The sequence below is a fragment of the Humulus lupulus genome, chromosome 5 (assembly GCF_963169125.1).
Source record: "Humulus lupulus chromosome 5, drHumLupu1.1, whole genome shotgun sequence".
NCBI lineage: Eukaryota > Viridiplantae > Streptophyta > Magnoliopsida > Rosales > Cannabaceae > Humulus > Humulus lupulus.
The window spans coordinates 81,506,562-81,519,366 of record NC_084797.1 but is presented as its reverse complement, the minus strand read 5'-3'; positions in this window follow the sequence as shown (position 1 = coordinate 81,519,366).

The window sequence follows — 12,805 nt, the reverse complement described above, 5'->3', positions numbered from 1 at the left end:
TAGACCCAGTAAACATAAGGGAGAAAGAAAGTATACCTCAAGTAAGTAAAATTGAGCGATGTCGTGGTCAAAAGGAGGTCGAGGGTCAAAAGCACCGTCATGGTCAAAGAGAAGCAAAGGGTCGAAAGTACGCGTCTGCAAAAACAAAGGTGTTGACCCTTGATTTGGCCAACGACACGGAGTCAAAATAACGAAAAAGAATAAAAAGGAAATTAAGAAGAAAATCAAATGGGAAGAAAGTGACACAAGTATTTTATAGTGGTTCGGCCCCAACTGTGTGGTAAGAACCTACGTCCACTTAGTGTTCTTATTGATGTTGAATCCCAATGCCATGATCAAAGAACCAGCGTTCTTGAGTTTCACAAACCTTAGGAGAATTACAACTTTTTGGTGGATAATCACACTATGCTATGCTCTCTCTATGAGTATTCAAGTTCAAAGTTCAAAAGAACCTTCCTTGAGCCCTCTCATTCATATTTATAGGCTCAAGGGGGTTACATGGGCCAATGAGCCTTAATTATCCTTAACATCAGCGTATCAAGGCAATAAAGAGAAAATATAATAAATATAGTTATTACAATATTGTGTATTTTAAAGGAAATAAATTGAAGCATGCGACCAGACTGGTCACATCTAAATGCGAGATCTGATGAAGCAATAAACATCTGGTTGATAGACGAACAACATTCCTCTACTTCAATGCTGCCACGTGCCAACCACGTGTAATAAATTCTTGCCACATCATCAGGAGCTATTTTTAGGTAACCATTTGCCCCCCAAGTTTATTTTACTGCAACCAGCATAAAGTAAACTTAGGAGACTAACCCTTCGCATACCCCACCAAATCTGTCAGAGTCGTCCATGCCTTCTCGAAAAAGGCAACCAATCATGTCTTTTCAGTTTCCTAAAAGTTGTCTAACGGCTATCGTGCTTCCCCATGCCTTGAAAAATTAACTCCAGCATTACCTCTTTTACTGTGCCATGATCAATATAAATAGCCCATTCTTTTCACTTTTCACTTTTTACCAATCCTCTTGCCTTCAAGAACTTCGAAGAGCAAAGCAAAACAAACCCAGAAAAATTCGCTGATCCAAGGTGTGCCTGTCCAATCTTCTGAAATCTTCACTCCAATCTTCCATCTAAGTAAGTCTCCTGATCGATTCCTTTCTGTTATGATGTGCTGTGCAATGCCTGTTTTCTATTTATTTTTTATTTCTGAGTTCTTGAATATTTTTGTCAGTTCTTGCAAAATGGTTTCAGGGTAAATGGGTATGTTGATCTGCACTAAATATGGTAGGAAAATAACACTTTGCTGGGGTTAGGAATTATTTTGGTAGTTAGGATCATGAATTTAGGGCATAAAATCGAAGTAAAAATTCTATTTTTAAGCTTGTAGAAAAACTGGGTTTTTCCCGCCCCTTCAGAGTCGAAAAAGTTTTTCCTGAAAAACTTTTTACTTTTGCTTTTTTATCCGTTTTCCAAACTGCTCGTATGTAATTTAGTGTTTTTGCTAGAATGATGCTGGTCGTATAAAAGCTTAACTTTTATACACGAGCAACGTTATTCCAACTCTTAACACCTTTTTCTAGGTCGTAGATTCTCATCTCCCCTTCTCTGTTCGCAAATTTTCATGCAAGATCCGTGGGGAGGTGAGAGGCCAATTGACGATGACCTACTCGCTCAGCTGCTTGTGGACGAAGAACAACCATCGCTACTTATCCCAGAGATTCCTTTTTCTCGAATTCCACCCAACTGACCTCCTTTAAATCCATCAAATATGGGTAGAGTAAAATCCACCGCCCAGAAAAAGAAACCATCAAAACCTTCTGAAAATCAGCCTGCTCCTCAAGTTGAAATTCCCTCAACCAGTGGTAGAGCCAAAACCATTAGTCCCGAAATCCAAACACAGGCCCACCCCTATGACATCCTTTGACCAGGCATAGAATGGTACCTTGCTCCTCCACCACAATCACTGCTAGGATGGTAAACAATTTCCTCATAAAGTACGGACTTTCTGGGGTTTCTTTATTCCTTCTTACCACTGACCAACGGGCAAACCTGCCTGGTGGCGCCTTCAGCGCCTAGTCGAGGTATCACATTGAGGCAGGAGCAATCCTGCCTCTCCATCCTTTCTTCTAGGGAGTGGCCAATTACTTCTGGGTCGCTCCTTTCCAAGTAACCCCAAACGTGTATAGAATGCTATTCGCACTCTATATCCTTTACAGCCATAAAAAATGGCCTGTCCCTTCGCCTCATGAGATCAATTACCTGTTCAATCTCAAATCTAACCCCAACCAGGACAACACAGGTTTTTTCATTTTTTCCACCAGGAATCGACCCGCACCTTCCTGAGTGGGACTACTTACAAGTCCAATGTAGGAAAGTACTACCAGGAGTACTTTTTAACCACTGACCTGGTCGCCAACAACCTAGCCTTCACCCAAGGAGGTAACTTCTTCATTCTCTTGGTCGCTTATTTCCTTTTATTTTATTTGCATTCTCCTTAGAAAATTAGCCCTCTTCAGGTCCATGGCTGCGACCAACTCCCACTCCAAAAATGGAGATTCGAGCAGCACTACTGGCCAGCATGACTGACGTAGAAAAAAGTGTCAAATAGCTGGTCACTGAAGCCAACCTAAGGCTGGTCGGGCTTCTGGCACCTCACCAGGACGTGAGGGAGTCAACGACGGGGAGTGCCACTGGTGGAGAAATTCCCGAGCAGCACCCGGACGTGTCGCAGCCTCCAAGGAGGAGGACAACTGGGGTGACAATCAAGGAACCTTCCAGCACCCCGTGAGCAGCTGCTCCCCCTGCTCCTTTGGGAAAAGGAAAGAAGAAAGCTTTTGAACCCCCTGCACCTATCGATGAGTCTTCTGATGAGAACAGTACCGTCTTCTCATTTTTAGACAATTTGCCCATTCCCTGTCATTTATTTGACGAGGATGAAAACTTTAAGTACACTCCAAATTTAAATTCAGATTTCTTCCAGGTAGTGAGTGAGTGTAGTAGTAGTTCAGTAAGTAATGTAGCGACCAATAGTTATAGCACGAATACTTTACTTATAATTTCCTTGTTTTTATTTTCGGCTCCATCTATGCACATTGTCTAACTACTCGCCATGTTTCTTCACTTGCAGATATGCACATTGGGAGACATGTTCAATCGCTACACCGCACCTGCTGCTCCTTCGAGCAGGAAGAAAGAAAGCAAGCAGCACTGTGGGGAAAGAAGCAAGGCCCCTTCAACCAAGAAGGCCAAGACTGAGGATCTTCTAGCCGTTGCTCCTTCTAAAGAAACAATGCCTCCTCTAGCGCCACTCGACCAGCAGTCTCCTCCTGCACCAACCAATCAGTACTCCACCCCTCCAGCGCCAACCGACCAGACACCTCCCGGCCAACCCAAAGACCCCCTGACCAGTACCGTGGTTGGCTCGGCCAGAGAGAGAATATACAAACTCTCCAAGCACAAACGCAGCCGAGAGGTCATCGTCGGCACCAACTCCATGGAGGCCGATCAGATCATAAACCGAGGGCTGAATGAGATAGCAAGAGTAAGTTGTTTTCTATTGCTAAGTTATTTTACTCTGTCATTTTCTGCCATCATCTTATCTCTTGTATCTGATTGCAGGGATTGCTGAATACTGCTAGTTGGCGCCGCACGGGGGCTTTGGTCACCCAGACCACAAACTCTGACACCAAGCACACTGAGGCGATGAAGGTGCTCGAGGGGAAGAACGCTGAACTGCTCGAGAAAAACACAAAACTGCTCGGAAAGAACACCGAACTGCTCGAGAAAAACTCCCAACTGACCGAAGAGCTGCTGTAGTTCTGGACTGCCCTGGCCAAATCTAATGAAGATAAAGAAAGGTTTAGGGAGTGCGCTAAAATTAACTACCAAGAGGCCAAACAGCTTGAGGTTGATCTGATCGCGAGTAGAAAGGAGACTGAGGAGCTGGAGGGGCGCGTCAAGGAGATTGAGGAGACTAACGCCAGAAACTTGGAGAAGTATAGGGTAGCCACCCACCTTTGCTTCTACGAGTTCTGGAAGCACAACCATGGGGCCAACTTCAACTACCATTCCGAACGCCTGAGGCGAACTCAAATAGCCTGGTGCACTATTCGCCTGGAGGAAGAAAAAAGAGCCAACGTTCCTGCCTCCCCAGAAATCTCCTTAGCAACGGGGATTGATGGTGCGGAAAATGAAGCTGGAAACACTGTTGACCAGGACACTCCTCAAGACCCTCCTGCCTCGTAGTCTTTTTATTTTTATTTGTTTATCTTTTAGATACACGACCTACGGGTCGTGATGTAAAGACAATTTTTAACTTTTATTGCTGCATGGGAAGCTTTTTTCCTTTTAACAAACAATTACATCCGAGCAGTAACTGCTCGCGGTGTAAAAGGATTCATTTTTGGTATTATATAATATTTGCACTTTATTATAACACATGTTCACATGACCGAACTTAGTATAGTACTTTGGTTTGATTTAACAAAATAACAAAATTTTGAAAAATACTCTAAGTACCCTAGCATGCTTTCACTTATTTTGCTCATGTGTTTACATACCTTTTGATATGCTTTGTTTACTAGATACTTTATATGCCCCCCAAGTGATTGAGGAGCTTTAGGTCCTCGGTCACTTGCCTTGACTAGGACCTGTGCAAACATTTCTGCTCGTAGGAGAAATTTTAAAATGAGAATATAGCAAAACAACACACGTCATGAGCAAATACTTGTAATAAATACAATAGTTGGCAAGATTGACTGGCTGCACACAGTCCCTTTTATTTCTCGTAATAAATGGACAAAACGTGTCTGTACGAGTGATCACCAAAATGATCTTACACTTATAAGCGACCAGTCACATAAAATGACCAACCCTTTTTCATAACTTGTAAAAAGTAAAATTAATACAAGCCAATTCTTTAAGAAGAATTGTTTATTGATAGTCCTTGCGCAAGTGTTCTCCATTCCAATAGCGAGGAATGAGATCTCCATTTAAGTGAGCAAGTTTGTAAGTGCCTGGATGGAGGACTTCTTCAATTTGGTACAGTCCTTCCTAGTTAGGTCTGAGTACTCCAGCGGCCTGGTCGCGAGTGTTGAGGAAAACCCTTCTAAGTACTAGATCTCCTACACTGAATTTCCTCTCACGTACTTTAGAATTGAAATATCGGGCGACCTTTTGCTGGTAAGCTACTACTCGGAGTTGGGCTTGCTCGCGCTTTTCATCGATCAAATCTAGAGATTCCATCAATAACTGGCTATTAGAGCCTTGATCGTACATCATTCTCCGATGCGATGGTGGATCTAACTCAATAGGAAGCATAGCCTCATATCCATAGGCTAAGGAGAATGGAGTGTGGCCTGTTGTTGTGCGATGGGACATTCTGTACGACCAAAGGACTTCAGGAAATTACTCTGGCCATGCCCTCTTCGCTTCCTCAAGCCTTTTCTTCAAAGTATCCTTTAGCGTTTTATTGATTGCCTCAACCTGTCCGTTTGCCTAAGGGTGAGTAACCAAAGAAAAGCTCTTGATAATGCCATGTCGCTTGCAAAAATCCGTGAACAGATCACTATAAAAATGTGTTCCGTTGTCTGAGACAATTTTTCTTGGCAATCCATGGCGACACACGATGTTCTTGACCACGAAATCTAGCACTTTCTTGGTCGTTATGGTTGCAAGTGGCTCATCTTCGTCCCACTTTGTGAAGTAATCAACGACCACTACGACGTACTTGACACCGCCCTTCCCTGTGGGCAAAGATCTGATTAGGTCTATACCCCAGACTGCGAATGGCCATGGACTTTGCATCTGTTTTAGCTCATTAGGGGCTGCTCGCGGAATTTTGGAGAATCTCTGGTACTTGTCGCATCTTCGCACAAATTCCATCAAGTCTTCATTCATTGTTGGCCAGAAGTATCCTTGCCATAGGATCTTTTTTGATAAACTCTGCCCCCCAGCATGGTCCCCACAAAAGCCTTCGTGGACCTCTCTCATCAATTCTTTGGCCTTCTCTTTTGAAATACACCTGAGGAGTGGCATTGAGTATCCCCTTCGGTACAAGATTCCATCGACCAGGATATACCGAGCAGCCTGCCGCTCAAGGGTCCTGGATTTGTTTCTGTCTGTTGGCAACACACCCTACGTCAGGTACTCTATGTAAGGTGTCATCCATGTATCCACCGCCTGAATCACCAAAGAGGTTTCTTCCGTCTGGATGCTTGGTGCTGATAGCCATTCAACTGGTACTATATTCAAGGTGTCAGCATCCTTGGCACTTGCTAACTTGACCATAGCATCAACGTTTGAATTTTGGTCACGAGGTACTTGCTGGAGAGTATACTTCTCAAATTGGGCCAACAAATCTTTTGCTTTATTTAGGTAGGAAACCATCTTTAGACCTCGAGCCTGATATTCTCCAATGATCTGATTAACCACTAACTGAGAGTCACTATATATTTCGAGTGACTTTATGTGCATGTCTCTGGCAAACCGTAATCCTGCGAGCAACGCTTCATACTCAGCTTCGTTGTTTGAAGTAGTGAAGTCGAATCTAATTGTGTAATGAAATTGATGCCCTTCAGGCATTATCACAATCACTCCTGCTCCAGCGTGATGCTCATTAGAAGAGCCATCTGTAAATAACTTCCAAGAAGGAGTTTGGCTTTGAGGCTCAGGCTCTTCTGTCCCTTCTGGCTGCTCGTTGTTTGGGAGCCCAGTGAGTTCTGCAACGAATTCAGCTAGAGCTTGACCTTTTAATGCTGCTCATGGTAAATAAGAGATATCAAACTGCCCAAGTTCAACCGCCCATTTCAATAATCGGCCAGCGACTTCTGGTTTCTGCAGAACTTGCCGTAGAGGTTAGTCGGTCAAAACTGTGATTGGGTGAGTTTGGAAGTATGGCCGCAGCTTTCTGGAGGCTAAGATCAAGCAATAGACTAATTTTTCAATAGGTGGTTACCGCAATTCTGCTCCTATTAGCCTTTTGCTTACATAATAGATGGCCTTCTGCATGCCCTCTTCCTCTCTTACTAGAACAGCACTAGCAGCATATTCCATGATCGCCAAGTAGATGAACAAATTTTCTTTATCAACTGGCTTCGATAGAATCAGTGGCTGCGACATATGAGTCTTTAAAGCTTTAAAAGCTTGCTCACACTCTTCCTTCCATTCGAACTTCTTGTTGCCTCTGAGTAGATTAAAAAATGGGACGCATTTGTCCGTCGATTTGGAAATAAATCTACTGAGAGCACCAATTCTTTCGGTTAATCTTTGAACATCCTTGATTTTTGTTGGCAATTTCATATCAATCAGTGCTTTAATCCAATTCCTCGTGAGTTTACTATAAATCCCAAGAATTTCCCTGATCCAACTCTGAAGGAACACTTGAAAGGATTCAGCTTCATCTGATATTTATTCAAGATGTTGAAACACTCTTGCAAGTTCCCTACGTGTCTTTCTGCCTTTTTTGACTTAACCAGCATGTCATCAACATATACTTCCACGTTTGTATAGATCAGGTCCTTGAACATGTGATTGACTAGTCGCTGGTAAGTCGCACCAACGTTTTTCAAACCGAAGGGCATTACTTTGTAACAGTAAAGCCCTGTATCGGTCTGAAAGCTAGTGTGATCCTCATCAGGTGGATTCATACTGATCTGATTGTACCCGAAGTATGCATCCATGAATGAGAGGATCTCATGCCCTGCAGTGGCATCGACCAGCTAGTCGATTCTAGGGAGTGGGAAACAATCTTTAGGGTAGGCTTTATTAAGGCCTGTGAAATCCACGCATGTTCTCCATTTGCCATTCGGCTTGGGAACTAGTACGGGATTAGAGACCCAGGATGGATAAAACGCTACCCTGAAGAATCCGTTCTCCTTTAGCTTCTCGACTTCTTCCTTTAGAGCTTTTGATCTGTCTTTGTCGAGTAGCCTCCTTTTTCTTTTGTACTGGTGGAAAACTCTTGTCTATGTTCATAACATGGCTAATGACCGTAGGGTCTATTCCGACCATGTCTTTATGCGACCAGGCAAAGAATTCCTGGTTTTTCCTTCAAAATTCCACCAGTTCTTGTTTCGTTGTTGTCTCTAAGTTTTTATCGAATTTCGCAACCCTAGTCGGATCTGCTTCATCGAGTTGGACCTCTTCAAGGTCCTCGATGGGTTCTATCTCTTCATCAAAATCCCCAAAGCGAGGATCTAAATCCCTATCCTCACTTTGGGAAATACCCTATTTGGTGACACCATCACCTAATTGGGCTTGTACATCACTGGCCAATTGCAACTCTTTCCCGGAAGCTTCCCTCGATCCACATTTCTTCGCCTTAGATATCGAGGCGTTGTAGCACTCCCTCGGTTCTCGATGGTTTCCCAACATGCTCCTACCCCTGCGTCGGTTGGGAATTTCATGGAAAGGTGCCAAATTGAGGTAACGGCTCGCAGGTCGACCAAAATTGGCCTCCCAATTACAACATTATACGCTGAAGGACAATCAACTACTATGAAAGTAGTGAGTAATGTCATGTTTACAGGCGCAGTTCCTGGTGTAACTGGGAGCCTAATCGACCCCGTCAGGGCGAGCCCTTCGCCAGAAAAACCATATATGGTTTGGTTGCACAGCTTCAAGTCCTTGATGGAAAACCTCATCCTTTCCAGTGAAGACTTATACAAGATGTTGACTGAGCTTACTGTGTCAACCAACACCCTTTTAACCATCATGTTGGCAATTTGGACGTCAACGACCACCGAATCGAAGTGTGGGAATCGGACGTGCTGAGCATCGTCTTCAGATAAGGTTATCAACTCCTTCTCTGTTCAAGATTTCTTTGGTGCTCAATCCTCCACACTCATGATCTCGATGCCCTGGTCGTGGTGTAAAGTCCGAGTGTATCACTCCCTTGCTTTCCCACTATCCCCTACAAGGTGTGGGCCGCCACAGATGGTGAGTAACGTACCTGCCACAGGAGCTGGCTGTAAAGGTGGCGAGCGCTGGCGTGCAAGCACCTGCTCGTTGCCACCTTGAGCCTCTCGCTGAGACCCTCTTGCGGCCCATACATAATTCTTACGTGTCCCTACCTGATCAGGAACTCAATCTCGTCCTTCAACTGGTTACACTCATTGATGTCATGTACGTAGTCATTGTGAAAACGACATAATTTTGTTGTGTCTCTCTTGGAGATATCCTTCCTTATAGGCATTGGTCGCTTATAAGGGACATTGGCATTGGTCGCTTATAAGTGACATTGGCATTGGTCGCCTGGTAGACCTCTGCCCTACTTTCGACAAGGGCCATATAGTTGGTGAATCTTGGCTCATATTTATTTCCCTTGGGGCGTTTATTTTCAGATGTTGATGGCTCATTGCCTGCCCTTTTTCCACCATTTCTGTCATTTCCGTTCCCGTTGCCATTGGGTTTATCTGACCCCTTGGCAGCTTTGGCGGGATCTTCCTTAGGCCCCTTGTCCTTAGTAAGAGACTTCCCCTCGTTGGCGATCGCATCCTCGAGCTTGATGTATCGATCAGCTCGATCCAGAAACTCCTGGGTACTCTTTACCCCATTCTTTCTTAGGTTGTTCCAGAGGGGAGAATGGCGTCTAACCCCAACAGTTAGGGCCATCATCTTTCCATCATCTCCCACTGTTTTGGCTCCAGCTGCTGCTCGCATAAAGCACTAGACGTACACCGTTAAGGGCTCTCCCTCTTTTTGGCATATCTCCACTAGCTGGTTGGCCTCAGTGGGATGTACGTGACCCATGTAGAATTGTCCGTAAAATTCCTTTACGAATATTTCCCATGATACTATACTAGCAGGAGGGAACTTAAAGATTCACTCCTGGGCAGTGTCGGCTAGGGTGGCGGGGAAGATCCTGCAGCGGGCATCATCCGACACCTTCTGAATATTCATTTGTATCTCAAACTTGTTCACATGAGATACCGGGTCCCCGTACCCATCAAAGTTCGGCAGTACTGTCATTTTGAACTTGCTGGGGGTTTCTGCCACAACAATCCTCTGCACAAACGGAGTGCCTCTCCTCCGGTCGTACTCTATGTGGGATGTCCGACTCCCGACTAGCTGTTGTACTGCCTAGTTTAGAGCATCAATTTAAGCCTGAACCACGTCTGGGATCGCTGGGGCGACTGGTGCTGGAGGAGCGTACTCATCGTGCCTCTCACGTCTGTCGTTGAGTACGTCCCTCAAGTCATCATCCCTGCACCTTTGCTCGCTAGCACCTAGTCGATCAAAGACATTATGCTGTCGGGGTTTCCCCCCAGCGTTATGGTTCGCAGGCCTATTGTCTCTTGGTGGCGGGTTCCTGTCTCTACCTCTTTCTTCATGCCCGCGACCAGCATTCCTTCTGTCAGGATCGGCCTCATTATAATCATGGTCGTCCCTAAACTGCGACTGACTATGGCGCGACCGACTGGTCACACTGTTCCCTCCTCTAGCTGGCATCTCCCGAGCGTTAGGGGGAGGCCTGCGTTGGTCGGTAGGTCCCCGTGCATTATTATGCTGTGGGGGGGGGGGGGGGGGCTTGACCGTAGAGCCTGACTTGTTATGCCTTTTGTTAGCAGAAGGACGCTGCCCCCTGCTCGGTAGATTTGGCTCATCGTGCCCTTGGCGTCTAGGGCTGCGGGGAGGCTGCCCGGCCCTATTCTGCCTCTGGCATTGGGGATTGTCGCAACCAGCTTGAGAAGGCGGCTGTTGCTCAGGATCCCGAATTGGGACATCAACCTGAGCAACAGGTGGCTGCTCCCGCCTTTGTGGGCTTGCTGGATGGAGCTGAGGACTCGGATTGGGGGCTCGTTGCGGTGGTGCATATGGTGGCTAATCCGGTTGAGAGGCCGGTACAGCCTATCCTCTGGCCAATTGAATGGCTGCTTCAAGAGCGGTTGTGGCATCTCTCTGTCGACGGTCCATGTCCGCCTGCCGCTCGTTCAGCTCCTGGCGTTGACGCTTAATCTCCCTTTGCTGCAGCACCAAGGTCTCTGTTGCATTCTCCTGATTGGCCCTCAGATTGGCCAACTCATCCTGCAACACGCCCAGTGTTGCCCTCAGCGTCTCTGAATCCATTTCCTCCTCTTCAAAATCCAAGTGTGGTTCATTTTCAGCCACATTTGGAGGAGAGGAGGTTAAGATGACGCAACGCCAGCAGCCTGTCCAACCCTCTTGGATGTCTTCGCCATTTGAGTTTCTTAAAGCTTTTTGATTAATCTCTTAATGAAAGCACCAAAATGTTGACCATTGATTTGGCCAAAGACACGGAGTCAAAATAACGACAAAGAATAAAAGGGAAATTAAGAAGAGAATCAAACGGGAAGAAAGTGACACAAGTATTTTATAGTGGTTCGACCCCAACTGTGTGGTAATAGCCTACGTCCACTTAGTGTTCTTATTAATGTTGAATCCAAATGCCGCGATCAAAGAACCAGCGTTCTTGAGTTTCACAAACCTTAGGAGAATTACAACTTTTTGGTGGATAATCACACTATGCTCTCTCTATGAGTATTCAAGTTCAAAGTTCAAAAAGTCCCTTCCTTGAGCCCTCTCATTCATATTTATAGGCTCAAGGGGGTTACATGGGCCAATGGGCCTTAATTATCCTTAATATTAGCGTATCAAGGCAAAAAAGTGAAAATATAATAAATGTAGTTATTACAAGATTGCGTATTTTAAAGGAAATAAATTGAAGCATGCGACCAGACTGGTTGAATCTAAACGCAAGATCTGATGAAGCAATAAACATCTGGTCGATAGGCGAACAACATCCCTTTACTTCAACGCTACCAGGTGCCAACCACGTGTAATAAATTCTTACCGCGTCATCAGGAGCTATTTTTAGGTAAACAAAAGGAAAAGGGTGTCTTAGTCCTCAAGTACCTGCATGGATATTGGCATACAAGAAATGAACTCAAAGTATAAAAAAAAGGAGATAGCAAAAGTGAAGTTGTGGGGGATTGAACCCCTTACCTCTTGAAAGGAGCAAGGATCCCAAAACCACTAAGCTAAAGAGGTAAGGTGTAAATAATAGGCTAGATATGAAGGCCTATTTATAGGAGCCACAGGCTCATCTTAACCATCGAACCAAAGGCCTGATCAATGTTCAAGAAGGGAGCTTGGCACTTACCTTGGGACCCGCAGAGCACAATGATAGGCTTACATTCACCCTCAAAATCTCGTGGACATCGTGAATGCATCGCAAATTGGACATGATCCAGAAAGACCCTGGCCTCACACAAGGCCTTCACAAAACTGACCTGTCTCACCCCACATGAGGCCTCACACTTACCTCACTAAAGGTCCTATGGACCCGGACCTAAGTGTCACGCTCAGGTGCCCAGGATCATGCCTCAGACGCGCTTAGGTGCCTAGGTGCACCGCCCCTCTTGCGAAGCCTAGCCGTCTCGCAAGGCCTGCGCCCCTCTTGCGAAGCCCAGCCGTCTCGCGAGGTATAGGTGCACCGCCCCTCTCGCGAAGCCTAGCCGTCTCATGAGGCCTAGGCGCACCACCCCTCTCGCGAAGCCCGGCCGTCTCGTGAGGCCTAGGCGCACCGCCCCTCTCGCGAAGCCTAGTCGTCTCGCGAGGCCTAGGCGCACCACCCCTCTCGCGCGCGCGACCCCTGCATGCACTAGGTGTCTCACGAAATGCGCCTCAAGATCGTATCTCCTATGAAGACCTACAGAGATTTCAACATTTAAAGGTAAAAAGCTAAGTATAATTCAAAGAGATTGTACAAGTACGAAGCTTGTACGGGGTACGACCTTTAAGACCCCGTATGTTTGATCTGAATACCCATGACATA